The sequence below is a fragment of the Anabrus simplex genome, chromosome 5 (genome assembly GCF_040414725.1).
Source record: "Anabrus simplex isolate iqAnaSimp1 chromosome 5, ASM4041472v1, whole genome shotgun sequence".
NCBI classification, from domain to species: domain Eukaryota; kingdom Metazoa; phylum Arthropoda; class Insecta; order Orthoptera; family Tettigoniidae; genus Anabrus; species Anabrus simplex.
Window position 1 is genome coordinate 8,575,023 of NC_090269.1, and position 23,352 is coordinate 8,598,374.

The following is a 23,352-nucleotide window of genomic DNA, read 5'->3' on the forward strand; positions in this document are numbered from 1 at the left end:
TGAAACTAGCAGTGGAGCTTCGTGTGGGGTACATGGGATCGAAACCTAAGTCTGTGGATACAGAACCCGAATTTAGGAAGAATGTGGAAGGAAATGTACAGAATAGGCAATGCCAAATGAGGAAATGAAGGAATAAGACAAGTTTTACCTGCAGAAAGTGCAAACAGCGAGTGTGTGATTCTTGCTCAAAGGACATAACTAAGGTATGTAGTTTCTGCTTCTAATGACGCAGGATTGCATCAGCGTGTGCAAATACACTGAAGGAAAAGAAGGAGACAAATATGTTGTGGTACGTGGAATTGGCAAACAAGTTTCAGGTCATTAATTGCACTAAATGGAATGTTGCAGTAATTCTATTTTCTGATAATGACTAATAACTATTTTTACCATTTATACTAAAAGAATTTGAAGTAAAAACAATGCTTGTTTTTAAATAAGTGTGTTTTATAGAAACGTTTCTGTGTCTGTAATAAATTAGTAAAATGTTACATTTGCAAAACTATTAAATATTTTGAATCCTTTCCGTGTTAGATCACTTAATTAATGTTTTGTAAACTTAGTAATACATATTTGAAACGATGATAATGCGTTACTATACGTATTGAGAATAAAAATAATAATTAGAATACAGCGGTCAAAATGACCGCATCGGCGGTTCTTGGTATATAGTATGTTCCGGCGGTCCTAGTGTTAATATATCTTAATTTCGTGCCGAGAATCTCCGTGACTCAGGTAGCAGCGCGCCGGCCTCTCTCCGCCGAGTTCCGTGGTTCAAATTCCGGTCACTCCATGCGAGATTTGTGCTAGACAAAGCGGAGGCAGGAAAGGTTTTTCTCCGGGTACTCCCCTTTTCCCTGACATCTTTCATTCCAGCAACACTCTCTAATGTTAATTCATTTCATTAATCATTGCCCCAGAGGAGTGCGACAGCAATTCCCATGCTCGCCTCCAGATGGGGCTGGAAACAGGCTCGTACTCGACAGTAGCATACTTTATTCATTAGCAACAGTTGAACGAACGACGTATTTCAATGAAATAGTATTATGAATAAAATATCTTAATATTAAAAACAATTCCTAGCAGACAAAGCAGGAGTCTCCGAACTACTCAATCGTGCTGAAAGTTAAAGAGCTAAAGTCCTGGATAGCTATATCAAACTATCAAAAATTTCGAAAATGACCTCCGGCCTAAGTGCAACCTAATATCGCTTCTTTCTTTACTCGTCTTCTTTTTTAGTCAAATTCACTTACTTACATAATTATTTCTATAATGTGTTCCTTTATTCAATACCCTTGATTTTTGTAAAGTGTCTGTACCGAATGCAGTTATAAGGGCTTAAGTGAACCTCTGCTTTAACTAGCATTAGCGATCGTAGTGGAAGACAAAGGAAAACTGATAATCCAATCGACCGGATACCGACGATTAAGAAAAGGATTGTAATTTTTATGAAAAAAAAATATTCTCATACTCAATTATATTATATTATTCGCAGCTCATATCCCTAGGAGTACTTGCCTGAAGTAGGCTATTTTTTCATGATGTCCATAAAAGACTTACTTCTCGAACGCAAAACACTTCCACAACGCCTAGTTCTTCTTCTGAGTGTAGATGAGGTATTTTGTTAACTTTCATGAGAGATGAAATTAAAAATCCTCGTGCATAGGAGTACACGTATTCAGCTGGGTCCGTGCGTGTTGAGTGAACTTCATTTAGTTAAGTGTCTCTTACAGAAATTAAGTCGTAAAAGTAGACCTCCCTGAGGTCTCCTAAAGTAATGTCGCAGAATTTTAATATGCACGTCACAAGGTGCAAAATATGTTGGTCTTGTAAAATTCTCTGGCCTCAGCTACACGGCGCCAACCAGGCTGCCGGCGTGTCAGTTTCGACGTTCTATTTTACTCCATTACAGTACAATATGGCAGAAAGACGAATTTCACTTGATCCATGTCTGACGAACATCGACGGCATCCCCTGCCTGTCGTAAGAGGCGACTAAAAGGGCCCCCAGGGGCTCAAAATTTGGGAGCGTGGGTTGATGCCTTGGCTCAGTTCCGGCATTGCTTCCACTTATTTGTAGCAGGCAGGTACCAGGTTTCGATGCCTAAGGAGTCTCCGATTTTCACACCATTCGTAACCCTCGTCTTTCTTTTGCTGGTAACCTCATATCCTAAGTATCGGACTATCCCGTTTCTATATCTGATTGCTGTTAATAGAGGAAAGCTGCCCGGTTGTACAACAATAATCAGAGGAGGAAAAAGGGAGACAGCCAATCGTTCGAAAAACGCAGGTTCCAATAGAAGATACGGAAGGGCCACGGAGGGATAGACCTCCAAAGCCTAATATCGCCAGCCTAGTGATTGATTGAATTTTAAATGTGATATTACAGCAGAACGCTGAAGACGAGACAGGTTGATACATAAGCGTTAGGTGCGTGACAGATGTAAGTGGAAGCAATGTCATGGCTCAGTTAGGGAACCCGTGGTCGCCAACCCGCCATCTCAATATGAAAGCCCTATGGTCCCACTGCAGTCACCTTTGACGTTAGGCAGGGGATACCACGGTCCTTAGACTCACTTTCTAATGATAAGAGCTATAGAATGCCACACAACTAGTTACAAATAGAGCTTATTTAATTCAGAGAGGCTTGCAGACTGGACACTGAAACGCATAACAGTCCATAATGATGATAGATGTGGGTATGATTAAATAAGTAAATACATGTAAATTAAATAGACGTTCTTTTAATGTAGTTGCAATTATAATTCCATGATACGAACGGTTGATTTTCAAGGGAATGGTAATACATTAATATAACTGTACCGGAGGTACACAGTCTCTGTCCATTCGAACTGAGCGCCTCCTAGACGGCCATCTGTGTTATGAATCTGAAAGTATGTATTTGAAGATCTTTTTATCTTCAGTATTTAGTTGTCTCTACTGTCGACTTATGTGCCCCCTCTGACGGCAGGACGGACTATTAATTTATCAAGGGAAACCTTATCTGTTTGTAGTGCTGGAGTTGTCAGCACTACTCCGGCTTCCTTCTTCCTTATTTGTATATATTATTTTAGCCAAGTAAAATGTACAGGCTTTCTGCCTAGGTCAAGAACCTTCCTCCTGAGTTAACATAAAAGCTCGTCGCTCCAGTCCAACTGCGTGTACGGCATAGTAGGGGGCAGGGGCAGCCTTGCCTGTCGTGAGAAGGCCCATCAGCTCACGGTAATGGCAGACATCTTTTAAACAAGTGATAGCTCTAAACAGTTAACTTGAGAGGAAGGTTTCAAACTTTTTTCCTAATGTAAATTTGTAAAGTTCAATATCACCATTTAAATATAAATTTTCATGCAAGTCTGAAAACTTTGTTCAAATCCCTGCTGGGAAGTAAAGAGCTTTCACCCTCTGGACTTGGTATAGGCGTGACTATGATTTTCTAAAGTTCTAAATTGTTAAAAACTATTTTGGTACTTAACATTTGGCACCCCTCTGAGTGAGGGCCACCTCCTAGCACGCTGCCATTTAGAAAGGACACTTATTGTCCCTGTTTAAAGTGTTGACGAGAGTGTGATGGACTGTCGAGCTAAAATGACAGTAACACTGCTCTGAAGTTTATCTAGTGTAACATTTTGGGATGTAAGTGAGTGGCGCAAATGTAATCTTAGAAATAGTGTAACTTTAGAGCTACAGAGCTCATTTTGGTAAATTATTGTTTCGACCAGTTTCTCTACTACATCTGATTCTTGGACTTACACTGTAGTCCACTCTTGTTATCCGACCTGACGTGTTTTTAACTGTTATTTGTTGTTGCTGAATCACAACAACTATCACAGTTTAAAGTCAGAACAAAAGGAAAAAATAACATTTCAGAATGTTTTAAATTATGCTCTCAACTTTTCTCTGTCCACCCATTCACAATCGTTCCTTTTTACAACTCTGCGTTCCACGAAATCCTCGGAACAGAAAAATACATAATCCCTTAATCTTACCAAAATATCATGCATTTAACTAATGCGACAACACGACCTGAGAGTGCTGTTTGTATGTCACAATGAGCCACTGTGCGAAGAGAGTACTGTTCCACAGAGCTGTGTGCTCCATTCACGTCTCCATATCTGGTCTTAGCTCACAGATTAGCATAGAGAGTACTGTTCCACAGGGCTGTGTGCTCCATTCACCTCTCCAGATCTGGTCTTAGCTCACAGGTTAGCGTAGAGAGTACTGTTCCACAGGGCTGTGTGCTCCATTCACCTCTCCAGATCTGGTCTTAGCTCACAGGTTAGCGTAGAGAGTGCTGTTCCACAGGGCTGTGTGCTCCATTCACGTCTCCATATCTGGTCTTAGCTCACAGGTTAGCGTAGAGAGTGCTGTTCCACAGGGATGTGTGCTGCATTCACCTCTCCAGATCTGATCATAACTCACAGGTTAGCGGAGAGAGTATTGTTTCACAGGGCTGTGTGCTCCATTCACCTCTCCAGATCTGGTCTTAGCTCACAGGTTAGCGTAGAGAGTACTGTTCCACAGGGCTGTGTGCTCCAATCACCTCTCCAGATCTGGTCTTAGCTCACAGGTTAGCGTAGAGAGTACTGTTCCACAGGGCTGTGTGCTCCATTCACCTGTCCAGATCTGATCTTGTCTCACATTTTATCATAGAGAGTATTGTTTCACAGGGCTGTGTGCTCCATTCACCTCTCCAGATCTGATCTTAGCTCACAGGTTAGCGGAGAGAGTATTGTTTCACAGGGCTGTGTGCTCCATTCACCTCTCCAGATCTGGTCTTAGCTCACAGGTTAGCGTAGAGAGTGCTGTTCCACAGGGCTGTGTGCTCCATTCACCTCTCCAGATCTGATCTTAGCTCACAGGTTAGCGTAAAGAGTACTGTTCCACAGGGCTGTGTGCTCCATTCTCCTCTCCAGATCTAGTCTTAGCTCACAGGTTAGCGTAGAGAGTACTGTTCCACAGGGCTGTGTGCTCCAATCACCTCTCCAGATCTGGTCTTAGCTCACAGGTTAGCGTAGAGAGTGCTGTTCCACAGGGCTGTGTGCTCCATTCTCCTCTCCAGATCTAGTCTTAGCTCACAGGTTAGCGTAGAGAGTACTGTTCCACAGGGCTGTGTGCTCCATTCACCTCTCCAGATCTGGTCTTAGCTCACAGGTTAGCGTAGAGAGTATTGTTTCACAGGGCTGTGTGCTCCATTCACCTGTCCAGATCTGATCTTGTCTCACATTTTATCATAGAGAGTATTGTTTCACAGGGCTGTGTGCTCCATTCACCTCTCCAGATCTGGTCTTTGCTCAGAGGTTAGTGTTTATCTCGAAGCAATAAGGGACTTGTGTGGCCAACAAATATTAAAAAGATTCTGCGATCATTGGATAGGAGAAAGCAGTATTGGAGACTGTTACAGGCCGTGTAACAGGTGTCAGATTAGATTTAATCAAGCAACCAATGGGAAGGTGACAGTATTGAACCCTCCGTGCTCCGCTGCGGTGATATGCTTGTCGTAGTCCAGCCCTTTTCATTTAGTTATGTACATTTAATACCAGTACATAATAATCGTATCGTACTTTATTACAAGTTTCTCAGTTCGCTCGTATCTGGATCTTAACGGTTTCAAATGATCTTACCTGAGATGGTGCAACATACAATTGGCCGTGGCGGAATACTGGTTCAAGTAAGTAGACACCGGCTATTTTAAGTTTTTCTCCCTGCGCGGTCGTACACAAGGGTAGTCGACTTGATAACTTCCCGTGTGTGCATACCTGGACTCTTTTCTCTTAACCGCATGTTGATTATATTCAGGAGCTAGGGAAGGTCAGAGAATCTTGAGTATCTAGCAGAGAATAGAGTATAGTCTCTGGCTTGACAAGCATGGCTGCATGCGCAGGTTTGAAACTCATGTATATCAGAACATTAATGAAAGTGCTAGTCTCTTCAACCCGATAAGTACATAATGTATTGCGGGCTAGGGTGAGCCTTCTCCTTCAATTATCTGAGTGCTCATTTAGTGACTTGATTTTAGAAAATTCCGGAGAGTTAAAGAATGAATGAAGGAAATCAGTCCAATAGAACGGAAGGACGGACTGAACAAGGCGTTTTTTTTTTTTGCGAGGGGCTTTACGTCGCACCGACACAGATAGGTCTTATGGCGACGATGGGACAAGAAAGGCCTAGGAGTTTGAAGCAAAGTGGCCGTGGACTTAATTGAGGTCCAGTCTCAGCTTTTTCCTGGTGTGAAAATGGGAAACCACGGAAAACCACCTTCACGGCTGCCGACAGTGGGATTCGAACCCACTATCACCCGCCCGCCCCTAACCGCACGGCCAACTCGCCCAGTAAATTGTTTAGTAATTTTTTAAATATACAGACCAGCTCATGTACCCGTGCTTCACTACGACATTGTCAGAAAGACTGTCTTTGTAGTCTTCCCAACTGAAGTCCACATAGGTCATAACAATGAACTCAGTAGGAATGTCGCGATTAAAAGCAAATACTCGATCAAATAAGAAAAGGTACACTTTCTCACTTTTAAGAACAGAACTACGGTCAAGAAGATCAACTGGATGAAGACAGCAACGAAGACTCAGAAGGAGATAAAGAAGAACACCCTTTGGAGAAACCATACTACTATACCAGGAACGACAACCCTTTCCATACCACTGCCAGCTGTAACCCGGACCTATTCCAATCACCCGCCAATCAGTCATCCAAGCTATCGATCTCATTATCAAAGAACATATTTCGGTTATTGGGGAAACTCATAATAACCACCTTAACATCACCCCTATGTGTAACAAATCAATGTCTCTCATCCTCAGTAAACTACATCCCCTTGACATCCCCACTCCAATCCAAATTAACCCTGTCGCCAGCTATATCAAAGATGTTAATTCTTCTGATACCGGTACCCAAACCTCAAACCTAAACTGCAGCTCCAAGTACAGTCAAAGCAACAAAATTAATTGCCGCTCTCTACCAGTCCAAACTAATCCTATCACGCCCCCCTCTCCCCCCATCCAAACGACGCATTCCCACCCCTCCATCATCTGCACCCACTACCTCCAACACAGCCACTGAGGCCACTCCGGCCTCCCTAACCCAAACCAGCAGAAGACACACGAAACCTGTCCCAAAGATTACTCCACAATCCAACCCGGTCACCCACAGCCACCATACATCTCTAAGAGTCCAGTGCTACAATTGCTTAAAACTACACCACACTGCAGCTACATGCAAGGTATCTCCCCGCTGCAATCGGTGTGGGGGCCCTCGCCGCCACCCAGATTATAAGGTGCCACTGGACCAGGCGATGTGTGCGAATTGCCAAGGTAATCACGCCGCTTCGTTTCCCGGCTGCCCCTACGATAAACGAGCAATCAGGAGCCACAACAGGCATTACAGCCACTCAAAGTACCCCAACCTGCCTCCTCCTTTAATTGACTACCACTCCCCACCCCCACCTCAACCCAATATGGACCCTTCCACCCTCCTCCAACTACTTCTCAAACTGCTCTCTCCTCTCCACCCTCATCAAGTACCCGCCATGCCCAATCGCCAACTTTTAATCAACTAACCCGCCAGCCAAGCTCCCTTACTGTCTTGTCGGCTTTTCTCCCTATCATTCACTCGCCTTTCCCCTCTTTAATTCAACTATCAACTAATGTTCTCATGATACCATGCACCGAATCTTGCATTTCCCTTACGGGAAACTACGACACCTTTGGGCTCGTCCCTCAGGCCATCTTCCACCCCCTGGGGTGCAGGCCATATTCTGGCCAGTCTGATTTTTATTCCACGGTACCACCAACCCCTAAAACCATTCTGTGCCATCCCCAACATGTCGAAAGTAGCACTCAAGGCCGAAAAGGCCGAAGGGCTTTAATGCTCAAATGGACCTGGGTCCCGCCCATATTCCGTTGAGACGCATGGTCTACTATTATCTGACAGTCCAAGGTTCCAGTGCTGGAATGAGCAGGCCGCAAAGACGCGAACACTCCTCCGCCAGTAGCGGCGTTAAGAAGCTCGCCCTCGTTTCCTGATAACGATAGTTACGAGCAACGACGATAATAATAATAATGTCCGCCTCTGTGGTGCACTGGTTAGTCTGGTGAGCTGCCACCCCTAGAGGCCGAAGTTCCATCCCCGGCTCTGCCACGAAATTTGAAAAGTGGTACGAAGACAGGAACGGGGTCCACTCAGCCTCGGGAGGTCAACTGAGTGGAGGTGGGAATCGATGGTACCTAAATTAAGGCCCCTGTTCAGCACAGCAGGTGGGGCCCTCCTGGGAGATGTACTGGTCCTCCTCCCCAGTTCTATACCCCGATCTGATGTCTCACGCTCCAGGACACTGCCCTTGTGGCAGGAGAGATGTTATCCCTCGCTGAGTCTGAGGAAAAACCCGACTCTGGACGTTAAACACATTAAGAAAGAAGAAAGAAATAATATTAATAATTAGTTACACAATTTACTTTTCAAATCCGAAGGAATTAAAACAATACACTAATATGGTAAGAACACACACACACATACAAGAAATACATATTCCATTTATAGTAACCGAAACACGCTGACCGTCACAGTATTAAGAAATTATCTCGTTCCTAGAACCAAACAATTTACAACTCAACCGTCCATCGTATGCTACACTGACTGCCGAGAGTTATAAACAGGCTCGAAACTTCAGTATTTAGACTTTAGACAAGGAGGGTGACTACTGGGTTCTCAAAACTGGCTAATTGTTTCAAAAGCCTTGTTTATTGTGGTGAGTGGCAGCAAGCGATGGTTATTATGGCTATTCTTTCAGAAATAACTACCGTACTCTTATTGACGAAGGAAGCTCTGCACTACAGCGGCCTCTGTAACAGTGTTGTGAGCTGTAGCTTTATCAATACGTAAAATCACTCTTGAGCTACTAAAGCAAGAAACAGCCTCTTATCGCCACAACTATCCTCTGCCATTATTCCGTTAAATGTGCACACTGCTCATTCTAATCAGTGCCTCAGAGTAGCTGCAATGCTATGATGAACCAGTGTGTAACGTACCAGTACCATCAGAAAATTTATGAATCACAGGAAAGGAATTGCATGCCATAGAAGAGAGATCTAACTCCCCAACTACTTCCCGCCAATATTCTGGCAGACTGTTGCACCCGGTACGCAGTAGTGATCCCATCTATTGGAGATGAGTGGCAACAGAAGCCACAAAGCAGATGACAACAACCAATGGTCAATGTAATGTTATTATTGATCAATTTTATGAGCTTTCTATATTGCAGGCTTTCACGTTTAATTTCCTTCCACCTCTGTGATAGTAGGGTATCTTATAACAATATTTATAGCTTATACTGGAGTTCCACATTCCCCGACGTTACATATCGATTTTCATTAAAATCTGTTTACCCATTTTCTCGTGACTCGGCCTTGATGTGGACTTAGGGAACACAAATCCAAATTGATGAATATCTCTGTTATCATAGGTAAAAATGTAGAAAACATAAACGATCGGAAACTTATAACTATATAACTGTAGTTATTTAGGACCACTAATAACTAATATTTGAGAAATGAAGTTTAGGCTTTCCCCTAAACTACCATTTCAGCCAGCGTGAATAAAATTATTTATGGCCTGGATTAGAGCGGCTTATTGCCCGACTTTACATAGCGATTTTCATTAAATTCTCTTGAGGCGTTTTCTCGTGATGGAAGACATTCTTGTTTCAAGAGACAAAGCAAGAACCGTATTCACTAACGTCAGTTAGTTTTATTGTTATCTTTGAACTCGGAGAGCTCTCACTTCTGTATTCACCACAGCATGCATTATCTCTGTTTGCCGAAACTACGTTTTGGTTTCAATCTGAATCACAACCTTAAATGTTTCATAGTGACGCACGGAAGACAAATGACTACGTGCTTCCGCCACTAAACATGTTCTTAATAATTACGTTCCGTGCTTGCAAATAAGTTACGGTACCATATATTATGTCCGGTACAGACCAGAAGGAAAGAAATAAACCTAACTGTTATTGAATTTGGTGGCGGAAGGCATTAACATCATAGTGTATATTTCATTCATAAGGCAATCGTCCAGTGGTGCACCACACAAGCTAGTCGGCAACTTCCAACCTTAGGAATTACAATGTATGGGAATCTTACTTGGAAATGCTTTTAGAAGAGCCACCATTCCACCCCCAGAGGTACATTTACTTTTGTAACGAAATAGAGAGCAGCATTGTGTATTCCTGAAGTACGAACTTGGTCAATGTGAAGTTGCATGCGATGCCATTGTCATCAATCGCAATAACCAGACTGTATTACCACGGCCGCCTGGATCACTCGCTGCGCTGGTGTTACCAACCCGTGAAAAATAAAAGCTGCTGAATACAGGATTCCGTTCTTATGGGCCTGGAACAAATCTGTGCTGAAAAACGTTAAACCGTACCCTAACCAGTTGTTATCTTTATGTTGATACAGAAACTGAAAACAGCTGTAATATAGCTTTCGAATTCTCCAGGTTATGCTCGATCATGGACAACACTCACAGAGTCGAAGTGTTACGGTAGTCCTCAAAGAATGTATCCAGCTAGGACGGTTTATTGTATAATGTTGGTCATATTTCTCGTAGCTATTATGTTCTCTTTCCAGCCGCCTACAAACTGCCTACTTCATCTTTCTCCGGTAAAATTTTAAACCGAGGTAATGCTATTGAGTCTCGAAGTCTCTGAAGAACAGTGACAAAAGCCCGATCACTTGAGTGTCTTCAGTCGGGATACACTCGCCCCGTGCTTGTTTTGGCTTTCGATACATTAACATACATCTTATGTTTCATGATTTGATTAAACCATTTTTTATGTCCTAATAATAATGTTACAGTCGATATATCGAACTTCCATTACTCGAATTTTCAGTATTTCGAAGTAACTGACATTTCCCGGCCGTTTGTCGTATTGTTGAGGTTACTCGAAGCAAACATTTCCTCCCTCTGTAACTCGAACATGAACTGTGCAACACTGCAATGGATGACGAGCTCGGCTGCGTGGTGTTTCAACAAACAGGAGAGACTAACGGACTTTCTCCAAAGGTCTTAATCGAGGAATGTTTCTTCTTTCACTGCTGTATCCTGTCTTCTAAAAAGTTGCTATAATAGGGGCTAGAATGAAAGTGACGCCGTAAAATAGAGTTTTCGGTTTTCGGAGACGCCTATGTGCCGGAATTTAGTCCCGCAGGAGTTATTTGACGTGCCGGTAAATCTACCGACACGAGGCTGACGTATTTGGCCACCTTCAAATACCAGCGCACTGAGCCAAGTTCGGGTCAGAACTGTCTGAGCCACTGAGCGCATCTACAGGTCGCAGAGAGGGGAGGGGAGTATCCAGAAAACATCGACCGATATTTTGTGATTTTTCTCCCACATTAATTAATATTGGATATAATATTCGAGTTCAAATGACACGCCACCGGGCGAGTTGCCCGTGCGGTTAGGGGGGCGCAGCTGTGAGCTTGCAGTCGGGAGATACTGGGTTCAAATCCCACTGTCAGCACCCCTGAAGATGGTTTTCCGTTGTTTCCCCATTTTCTCACCAGGCAAATCCTGAGGATATACCTTAATTAAGGCCACGACTCCTTCCTTTCCACTGTTATCCCGACGCCAACGTAAGACCTATCTGTGTCGGTGTGACAACTCAATATTGGAAACATCCCAGGGACATGAGCTACGAATGTTAGGTAAATAAGATATGATAAAGTATGAGAACATATTATTGATTTATTGCTGAAAATTACCATCCTTTTCTTAATCATCGTTATACAGTCGATTAGATGCCTTCTTCTACCACTAAGAGGGCTAATGTGAGTCAACTACATTAGGTGTGGAAATTTTTCAAAAATTAAAAAGCCTCAAGGTATTGAACGAAGGAGCACATTACAGAAAGAGTGGATCTGAATCAAAAACAAAACGACTAAAGTTAGAAGCGATGTTAGGGTACGTTTCTGGAACTGCATTTAGACCAGAAGTGATTTTCAAAATTTGATTTTTTAAAAGTCTCAATTTTGAATCTATCTGGCCCTTTTGGTACAATTGAGGGAATTGCTTAATTTTACGTTTTTCGTAGTTTGAGGGCCCTTAATTTGTCTGCTAACAAATGTTTTCAGCATTAAAAATGACGTCACTCACACCCTCTTTGGCGGATTTGTATATTTAGGTATCCGAGCCAAGATATCGCAACTTACAATAGAACACAATTAATTCCTTCTAAAACGAAAACACAAACAGTTGCACGCGCAGGCTGCATACGTCTTGGAGTTTTCTGCCACCAGTCAACCCTTGGTTCCATTTCTTCATACCGAGTCGGCGATGAGATGAGATGAATTTAGAAGGCGTGTTTTATGGCCAGTTGCCCTTCCTTACTCAGTTGAGGAGGTAATGCAGATGAAATGAACGTTGGTGAATGAAACTGGATAAGGACGTGGAAGGAATCGTCTGTGGTCGATCAGTAACAAGTGTCCCTGTATTTGCCTGGTCTCGAACCCACTCGTCTCCCGAGTAGGGATCTTGGATCCTTAGCCGTAGCTCGGTCACCAGGTTACAAATGATGTCGGAAGTTTAGCCCTCCCACCGTCACCGTACGTTATACAACTGAGGGGAAAATGTTCACGTTCTTCTTTTCCTTCCCCTTAAAACTGAGACAAAGTGGCGTAGATTGTTTCTTCAGAGACCCATACAAATATCAGTGGCTCTTCAATAAATCTGTTTACCGAGCTCGATAGCTGCAGTCGCTTAAGTGCGGCCAGTATCCAGTATTCAGGAGATAGTGGGTTCGAACCCCACTGTCGGCAGCCCTGGAAATGGTTTTCCGTGGTTTCCCATTTTCATACCAGGCAAATGCTGGGGCTGTACCTTAATTAAGGCCACGGCCGCTTCCTTCCCACTCCTAGCCCTTCCCTGTCCCATCGTCGCCGTAAGACCTGTCTGTGTCGGTGCGACGTAAACCCACTAGCAAAAAAGAAATTTAAAAATTCTGTTTTTGTGTATTGAGAGTCAGCCAGTTGCCAGCTTGTGGCTGTAGCAATTACTTCTGAGAACGGGTCGTTAATTATCTACTGATCTCGCTAGTTAAATATTTACTCACAAATCAGTTTGTAATGAAGCTTTGTTAAGCTCTGACGTCTGCACGGTTCGTAATTACTGAGGCCAAGACACAGTTTTCTGTGGCTCGCACCAATTCTTAAAACGTAATCACTAAATCATTACATTTCATCTCTGTGTGATTTCTCCTCGGACAGTATCTCTCACTTCAACCACTTAATGTGGTGGGTAGTCCATTGTTGTCTCACTCCATCGAGACTTTAGACATGGCGCTAAATGCAGGCAGCAGACTGGTGCAAGAAGCAGCTCCTTTATTCCATATGAATTTATAATGTGTCATCACTTTGACAATATCTCAAGTGTCTTCCAACATTCCCTTGTACTCAGATTATGATGTTATTAGTATGTAAGCCTGTCTTGGACAGAACAAATTATGTAAAATGAATTTGGAAACTTATGACGAATATGCTAGTATATTTTACACTTCCTGTACATGCCAAGTGTATAGAATCGTAACGGGAATTATGAAATGTCCTCATGAACCCCACTGAGTGCAGCTGTAGATGGATCCGCGAGTTACTCCATGGGTGTACACTGGAGTGAAGAGATTCATCCCAAATCCACGCAAAGTTTGTCCCTTTACCTGCTTGCCTGTCACAGAGAAGGCTCAATTTAGTGCAAATTGCCTCCGCTTAAGAATCAGTGGTGTGTCAAAATTTCCAAACATATTCTTGGCATAAAACACTTTTTTCGTGAAGCTGAGTCCATCAGAATTTCTGCATGTTTGTCTAGCTTTACTACAGTCAAACTCGTCCCGCCATTTACAGTATACGTGGATTTCTGATTTCTTTCTTAAGTCCGCACCTTTATTTTTGTTGAAAGTACTGAATTCTTGTATTTATTTGAAGTATAGTAACTTTATCAATAACAGACAGCAACCGATCTATAATATTGTAGCCAAAACAATATGGCTTCAATCCTGTCTGCACATTGGTGAGGTGTTGCACGCTCGTCGGTGGGCGCAGATGATGTTGCTAATATTGTGAGCGAATATATTGCGGTATGAGCCACCATCTCTGTGCTCGTTGGCACTCATCTACAGTGAAGCTTCAGACACGTAATTTTCTTTAAAAATATCAAATTCTGGTTATGAGAGTTTCCTTGTATTTTTCTCCTGAAGGAGAGGCAACAACATATTTCTTTTGCGTATTTCAGTTGTTGAACGTTGTTTCAATATCGCTGTAACTGATAGACGGAATGGGGATTTTATACACTGACTGACAGAGCAAATGCAACACCAAGAAGGAGTGGTCAGAACTTTATGCCAATTGCAGGGTAGACTGACGTCACTGAGGTATGCTCATGATGTGAAATGCGCCGCTGTGCTGCGCACGTAGCGAACGATAAATGGGACACGGCGTTGGCGAATGGCCCACTTCGTACCGTGATTTCTCAGCCGACAGTCATTGTAGAACGTGTTGTCGTGTGCCACAGGACACGTGTATAGCTAAGAATGACAGGCCGCCGTCAACGGAGGCATTTCCAGCAGACAGACGACTTTACGAGGGGTATGGGTGATCGGGCTGAGAAGGGCAGGTTGGTCGCTTCGTCAAATCGCAGCCGATACCCATAAGGATGTGTCCACGGTGCAGCGCCTGTGGTGAAGATGGTTGGCGCAGGGACATGTGGCACGTGCGAGGGGTCCAGGCGCAGCCCGAATGACGTCAGCACGCGAGGATCGGCGCATCCGCCGCCAAGCGGTGGCAGCCCCGCACGCCACGTCAACCGCCATTCTTCAGCATGTGCAAGACACCCTGGCTGTTCCAATATCGACCAGAACAATTTCCCGTCGATTGGTTGAAGGAGGCCTGCACTCCCGGCGTCCGCTCAGAAGACTACCATTGACTCCACAGCATAGACGTGCACGCCTGGCATGGTGCCGGGCTAGAGCGACTTGGATGAGGGAATGGCGGAACGTCGTGTTCTCCGATGAGTCACGCTTCTGTTCTGTCAGTGATAGTCACCGCAGACGAGTGTGGCGTCGGCGTGGAGAAAGGTCAAATCCGGCAGTAACTGTGGAGCGCCCTACCGCTAGACAACGCGGCATCATGGTTTGGGGCGCTATTGCGTATGATTCCACGCCACCTCTAGTGCGTATTCAAGGCACGTTAAATGCCCACCGCTACGTGCAGCATGTGCTGCGGCCGGTGGCACTCCCGTACCTTCAGGGGCTGCCCAATGCTTTGTTTCAGCAGGATAATGCCCGCCCACACACTGCTCGCATCTCCCAACAGGCTCTACGAGGTGTACAGATGCTTCCGTGGCCAGCGTACTCTCCGGATCTCTCACCAATCGAACACGTGTGGGATCTCATTGGACGCCGTTTGCAAACTCTGCCCCAGCCTCGTACGGACGACCAACTGTGGCAAATGGTTGACAGAGAATGGAGAACCATCCCTCAGGACACCATCCGCACTCTTATTGACTCTGTACCTCGACGTGTTTCTGCGTGCATCGCCGCTCGCGGTGGTCCTACATCCTACTGAGTCGATGCCGTGCGCATTGTGTAACCTGCATATCGGTTTGAAATAAACATCAATTATTCTTCCGTGCCGACTCTGTTTTTTCCCCAACTTTCATCCCTTTCGAACCACTCCTCCTTGGTGTTGCATTTGCTCTGTCAGTCAGTGTATATATACACACAGTACCTTCAACTATTCCCTCCGCAGCGAGCAGCAGCATGTCAAGGTGGTCGCACGCCACCAGGCCTAAAGCAATCGGCCTCGCAAGTTAGTGCAAGTGAGATATTTAAATGATCAGTATGATTCAGTACAATGCAATATTCAATATTATTGTGACTGAACATTCAATAAGTGATAAAGCTTTCCTTTCAGAAAGAATGTTGACATTCACACTCGAACACAGTTCCACGTATTGTCAAACACTTTGGTCAGAGTTTCATTGTATGTAGACCTTAGTGAAATCAGACAGCTGCTTCAAACGTTCGTCTTGTACTCGGCGATAATGACGTCATTCATGCTACTGATGAAGTAATGACTTACCTTTTTGCTAGACTTTCTTTTGAACCCTTCCTTCTTTCAGCAACACTGCGAGAACTGGCTACAAAACATACCAATGACTGCTCTTGATTGTTCGCAGCACGTACATGCAATGTCTACTACTGATGATGCAGAACTCAGCACTTCTGTGTATACCCGGTGGCGCATGCTGGGGTCAAGACATGGGCTACCTCTAGACTTCGGTTACCCCTTTTCGATGGTTGTTTCAGCGAACGTCAAGCCTTAACCGTTCTGAGCTGCAGCCAATAGCGAACAAGGCTGTTTCATAAGCGACTGCTCTGGCCTCTGCCACTGCCAATACTCAACACCTGATCAGTACAGATGGTAGCCTAAGGCTTAGGAAATTGAAGTCCGGCTTTGTAGCGAAATGGACGGAATGCGTGCCTTTGGTCCGATGGCCCCGGTTCAATTCTCAGAATCAATCCCTCCTACTCTTCATTTCCATGGCTTGGGGACTGGGTGTTTATGACGTCTTCGCCATTCATGTCATCCCCATTAGGTCACCATCTAGCCCATACAAATGCCATGCACCATTATCATTATTAATTCAATTAACGTATTGAATAATACAGCATTACCAGCGGTCGTGCCCATGGTTCATTGGTTCCATTCTAACCAACAAAAGACACCACTAAACCTGAAAAATTGCATTTCATTTTAGCAGATCACCTATAAAAAGAAAACTATAGTACTCCTATAACAGCAGCCCTGCAGTGTCTTCCTACAAGGATATAGAAGTAAACGGGAGTGAAATACCATCACTCTGCTATCTATACCAGGCAGCCCGCGGGCGCCGTATTTCTGCTTATAAATGTCCCGCATACAAAAATGATGAGTGGAATGTCTGCTAACTGATTTTATCAGGGGCACAGGTCACGTCAGAATATGAAGAGATAACAACCGGACGATCGCTCGCAGCATGTTCCTCAGCGCTCCCCGTCTAATGCAACCCCTTGTCTTAGTAAACCTCGTTTTCGACCGCATAATAATAGGCTGGTGTATGGTACATACGTGTTCAGCAATGACGAATACACAGGCATCTCTGGAGAATCTGGTTGGAATGCAGCCGAAGCTCACAGACGGTGTGCACAGGAGCCTTCGTCGAACAGCTCTTCGTCGATCAGTATTAGTTTTTGTTTCATACAAACAACTCTTTGATAGAGTGCAATATCTGCAGGTGTATAAATTAATAAGTTATTACATTTTATTTTCTGCCCCTTTGGTATATTTACAAATGCAGCCTGTTTTGGAAGGTGCGCAGTAAAATGACTGCTATTAGTCTCACAACATCCGAAATACAGCACGTTGTAGCGCTCCTTCGAAACCAAGTGATCAGGCATTCCGTGCAACATTGGTGAGTGGATCATTTTGGACAGTTCAAGCGCCACCGGCCCTCTGCAGAGGCCTCCTCCTCCTGCGGGAAATTTGAATTTTGGCGGGAGATTTGAATTTTGGGGCAAGATTTGAATTTGTAAACAAAGCCACGTGCTTTTTACAGCTGGCATCTGCCATCTTTAAACAACAACGCATCGCTAACCTCAGTGCTGCCATCTTGAAGGGGCTAAACCTCAGTGCTGCCATCTTAACGGCACTAAATTTCACGGGCGATAAATTTGAATCTTAACGCGATATTTGAATTTGTAAACAAAGCCACGTGCTTTTTCGACAGCCACATGCCTTTTTGACAGCTGCTATCCGCCATCTTGCATCGCTAACCTCAGTGCTGCCATCTTAACGGCACAAAACCTCAACAACAACAACGCATCGCTAACCTCAGTGCTGCCATCTTAACGCCACTAAGCCTTATAGGCACTTCGTGGTGGGCAATTTGAAAAATTCCACGTGCTTTTTGACAGCTGTCATCCGCCATCTTGCATCGCTAACCTCAGTGTTGCCCTCTTTATGGTACTAAACCTAATCGTGATGTTGGTGGGTGATTTAAAATCCACGTCCTTTTAGACAGCTGTCATCCGCCATCTTCCATCGCTAACCTCAGTGCTGCTATATTTAGCTACTACCTTTGAAATGTGGTGGTGGTAATTTCTACGTGCTTTTTTGACAGCGGCCATCTTTAAACAACAAATCATCGTGCTGCCATCTTTACGGCACTACCTTTGACATGTGGTGGCGGTAATTTTTACGTGCTTTTTTAACAGCTGTCATCCGTCATCTTTAATGAACAGAGCATCGTGCTGCCATCTTTATGACACTAAACCCCATCTTGGTAGCGGGCAATTTGAAAAATTCCATGTGCTTTTTTGACAGCTGTCATCAGCCATCTTTAATAAAAAACACCGTGCTGCTATCTTTACGGCTACATGTAGTAGCGGGCAATTTGAAAAATTCCGTTAGCTCTCAGCCGCCATATTTAATTAACAGAGTATCGTGCTGCTATCTTTATCGTAGTAGCGGCAATTTTAAAAAAATCCACTTGCAGCTGCTACCATCTTTAATTAACCAAGCATCGTGCTGCTACCTTTACCGTTAGCTATCATTATTAAACAGTACAACTTTAGTCCATACACGAACCTAACCTCTCATCTACCATCTTGAAGGAGACTATCCTTAGTTTACTACAAGATGCCCTTCCCGACGCTAATTAACGCTTAGATGCTACTACACAAGATGGCGGCGGCTGTTATAGCCTCCTCCTCCTCCACCTCCTCTACCTCATCTACCTCCTCTACCTCCTCCTCCTCCTCTGTCAAGGCATAGCTTTATCGAGCTTGCATCGCCAAGGCACGAGTGTGCAGCGATAACATCATTGTGCATGTTTAGACTTGCGGATTATAAAAGAAATGATTGAAACATAACGAGACTAAAATCGAACACTGTACTCGATGTTGATTAGAACATTGATTGATGTGTTTAGAACACTAAATAAGTGATCAAGACTAGAATCGAACCCTGTACTCGATACAACATGTGTTTAGAACATGTTAAGGAATACCCTTGTTCTAAGAAGATCAGATCGCGAAAGAAATGATTGAAACATAACAAGAATAGAATCGAACACTGCACTCGATGTCGATAACCTCAACATCTTATCAGAACATTGGTTGATGTGTTCAGAACACTACATACGTGATCAAGACTAGAACAGAACACGATATACGATACAACATGTCTGGGGATACCTTTGTTCTAAGAGAAAAAAATAATAAGACTAGAATTCTCAACAGCTTGCGCAAGGTAGTGACTGTTATAACCTCCTTTTCCTCTTCCTGCTCTATCAAGGCATAGCTTTATGGAATATACAACGCGATCTTATGCGTAAGGCAGTGCACATATCGCGAAGCCAACTCGCTCAGTAAAAGATAATATGTATATAGCAAAAGTACAACTTCAATGATTTGCCTAGTGTAAAAGTCAAAACTATAGAAACACACTGTGCACATATCGCGTAGCTAACTCGCTCAGTAAACGATAATATGTATATAGCAAAAGTACAACTTCAATGATTTGCCTAGTGTAAAAATCAAAAATACTACGGAAACACACTGTGCACAAATCGCGTAGCTATCTCGCTCAGTAAATGATCATATGTCTACAGCAAAGTACACCTTCAATAATTTGCCTAGTACGAAAATCAAAAAGTATAGAAACACAGTGTGCACATATCGCGCAGCTAACTCGCTTAGTAAACGATAATATGAATATATCAAACATACAACTTCAGGGGTTCGAACCCGCTATCTCTATACCTTATTCTAAGTTCGAAGTAACAGACTTAATAGAAGTAGCGAGAATGATTGCTGGTACAAGATGTTGGTGGTTGTTGGTAATTGATAGACACTACTCGAGAACCTTCTTTGGACTGCGTTATGTTTTATATCTTTATTTAATATCATTGTATCACAAGTGTTGTATCTTAGGTTCTTAGACTTTTGATAATAATAATAATAATAAGGAAAGAAACGAGTAACTAGTTATATCTTCTTGACTGTTCTTCCAATATCACGACAATGGTGATTTATCTGTCGGATGGAGGCGTTAAGCCTTGAGCAGGCCGTTTGGTGCTATTCGACAGCAGTAGCCTATGTGTTGACACCGGGTTTTACCCTCTTCCTACTGTCGTATATCACATCCTCGGGGTGGTGGTAGTATACTATTTCGAATAACTAAAGTGTGTGCTAAAAGCCTGCATGTAATTCTAAAAGATTGAGGGCGTGTAATGCTGTTGATGGTGATTCGTCCTTGAGCAGACTCCTTGGTGCTATTCGACAGGAGTAGGCTATGTGCCAGCATCGAGTTTTACCCTCTCTGTACAATCATAATATTTTATCTTAGGAACTTGCACCAGCTAAATGCTAGAAAGCAATACTGAGGGAATTACCTACACTGTCAAGAAAATGCCATTGCACTGTTAATTAAGCTACTTAGAGCTAGAATCTATCTTTGAGTTACAGGTGTGTAAACTGGATGCCTTATCATACAGTGTCCTCGCTGCTTGCTGAGGGTTACTACAGCCGGAAGAGCCGTGTACAATTTCTGTCGATGCGTACATTCCTTACCTTGCTCTGACTGACTCTGTAACACACAAATACTACTTCAAAGACAGTGTTCTAAAGAGTCATACTTTCGGTTGGAAAATAAAACTAGTACCTCGCCTAAGCGGCTTTACCTGCTATGCGGAACAAGGGCCTTTATAAGCTAACGCTGTATATCTTCGACCATACACCCGGATGCACTTCCTGACACAAACTCTACAATGTAATTACTATTGAACAGAAACAAATCCAAGTTCCTGAGCCAGAATTATTGTCTTTACGTCCTACTTAACGCGGTTTTCGGAGATGCTGACGTGATCGAATTTAGTAGTTCTGCTAGTAAATCTACCAAGCACTACCGGTCTGAGCTAGGATCGAACCTGCTATGTTAACAACACGAGATGTAAACCGGTGCCGGAACTCCAGGGTCTGCTCATTCAAAACTTAGTGCCGGCACATAGCCAACTCCCAACGCTTAACGCCCGAACTACACTGTAAATGTTATAAGGCAGCTAACCGCTCCCCCGCTCCTAGCCCTAAGAATCTGTTTTAAGGCTGGATACCCTTCCTGATGCAAGGACTGGGATTTTAAATAGTCAGAATCTGTTTTACAGCCGGGTGCCCTTCCTGACGCAACGACCAATATTTTAAATCGCAAGAATCTGTTTTACAGTCGGATGCCCTTTCTGACGCAACAACTAAGATTTTAAATCACAACAATCTGTTTTTCTGACGCCAACAAGTAACAGGACCGGGATTTGCAAGCAGCGTACGCCTAACAGATAAGTCACGATCCGCAGCGTTACGCAGTGCGAAGTAGCGGGGTTCGAACTACACTGTTGTCAGCTCTGCTAATTTTACAACAGGCAAATGCTGGGGCTGTACCTTAATTAAGGTCACGGATGCATCCTTTCTACCTTTTCTGCTCAGCAAGAATCTGTTTTACAGCCGGATGCCCTTCTTAACACCAAAAGTCTAAGGATCGCGGTTTTAAATCGCGAGAATCTGTTTTACGGCTGGATACCCTTTCTAACGCCAAAAGTATAAGGACTGAGATTTTGCAAGAATCAAAAATAGCTTTGTTAACGACTACGTGAGAATCTGTTTTACAGCTGGATGCTCTTCTTGACGCAAGAACTAAGATTTTAAATCGCAATATCTAGCGTTTTACTTCACGAACAACGCTATGTGCATTTTTTTTTTTTTTTTTTTTTTTGCAAGTTGTTTTACGTCGCACCGACACAGATAGGTCTTACGGCGACGATGGGACAGGAAAGGGCTAGGAGTGGGAAGGAAGTGGCCGTGGCCTTAATTAAGGTACAGCCCCAGCATTTGCCTGGTGTGAAAATGGGAAACCACGGAAAACCATTTTCAGGGCTGCCGACAGTGGGGTTCGAACCTACTATCTCCCGAATACTGGATACTGTGTGCATTTTTTACATGCAGTAGCAGACAGTTAAAGCATGTTGTTGTTGTTTTACGGCTGGATGCCCTTTCTGACGCGGGAATTCTAAGGACCTGAATTTAAAATGGCGAGAATTAAAGATAGCTTTGTTGACAACGCAAGAATCTGTTTTACACCTGGATGCCCTTCTTAACGCTTGGACTAGGGATTTTAAATCGCAGTATCTAGTGTCTTACGTTACTTCCGTTTACAAGCAAAGAGCAGACTACGTTGATTTATTCTAAATGCTTACTTCTCTTGTTATGTTTGACTTAGAGTTCAGGTCTAAAAAAATACGCTCTTACAGTTGCCGCACAAGAATAGTTAAAGCATGTTGTTTTACGGTCGGATGCTTTTCCTAGCGCAAAAGGTCTAAAGACCGGGATTTTAAATCGCGAGAATCTGTTTGACGGCCGGATGCTCTTCCTGACGCTAGGACTAGGGATTTTAAATTGCAGTATACGCGATATGAAGTAAGAAAACTCTGTTGTAGCAAGTTTTATAACCGGATGTCCTAGTAAATCTCGGTGCCGGCACGTAGGCTACTCATGTCGAATAGCGCCAAGGGGTCTACACAAGGCTTAACGTCCCCATCCGACAGATAAATCACCATCAACATCTTGTACCAGCAATCATTTTCGCTACTTCTATTAAGTCTGTTACTTCTAACTTATGAATAAGATATAGAGATAGCGGGTTCGAAACCCTACTGTCGTCAGCCCTAAAATAGCAAATCCTAGGGGGTGGCTGGCCGCTCCTAGCCCTTTCCTGCGCGATCGTCAGTCTTCCTGACAACGTGTAATTACAAGAAACATAAGGATCTGCTTTACGGCCGGATGCCCTCCCTGACGCTAGGACCGGGATTTGAATCGCGGTATCCATCATTTTATTTCTGTAAGTGTCTGACTTGCGTGAACAGGAACAAGGTCGTGTGTATTTTTTGCTGAGATAACATGTCTCTTCCGTTCACGTTTTCGCAAGCGGTAACAGAAACTCACAGTACTGCTCCCATTTGGTCTTACAACTTGGAAGAGACAACATGCATACCAAAAATTTATGATTTATTATTTTTCCTCCTCCTTTTTCTTACATGTATCTTAGGTGTAGTATCTCGCAAGATTCTTGTCGTGTGTTTCGAGAAAAGAGTGACGTGTATACGTATATCAGTATTCTGGACGATAACCCGTGTATTTGCAATCACTGAGCGTCTTAGCAGTGCGGTTTGTGTGACCGAGCGAGTTAGCAACGCGGTATGTTTTTTTCTAGTT

The 23,352-nt window shown here is 43.6% G+C and overlaps 1 protein-coding gene across 1 annotated transcript in view; it reads right to left on the minus strand.

Annotated features, from left to right (window-relative positions):
- Nucleotides 1-23,352, minus strand: part of LOC136874265 (GTP-binding protein Rhes) — a 708,531-nt gene that overhangs the window by 644,758 nt on the left and 40,421 nt on the right. The gene's annotated exons all lie outside the window — the stretch shown is intronic.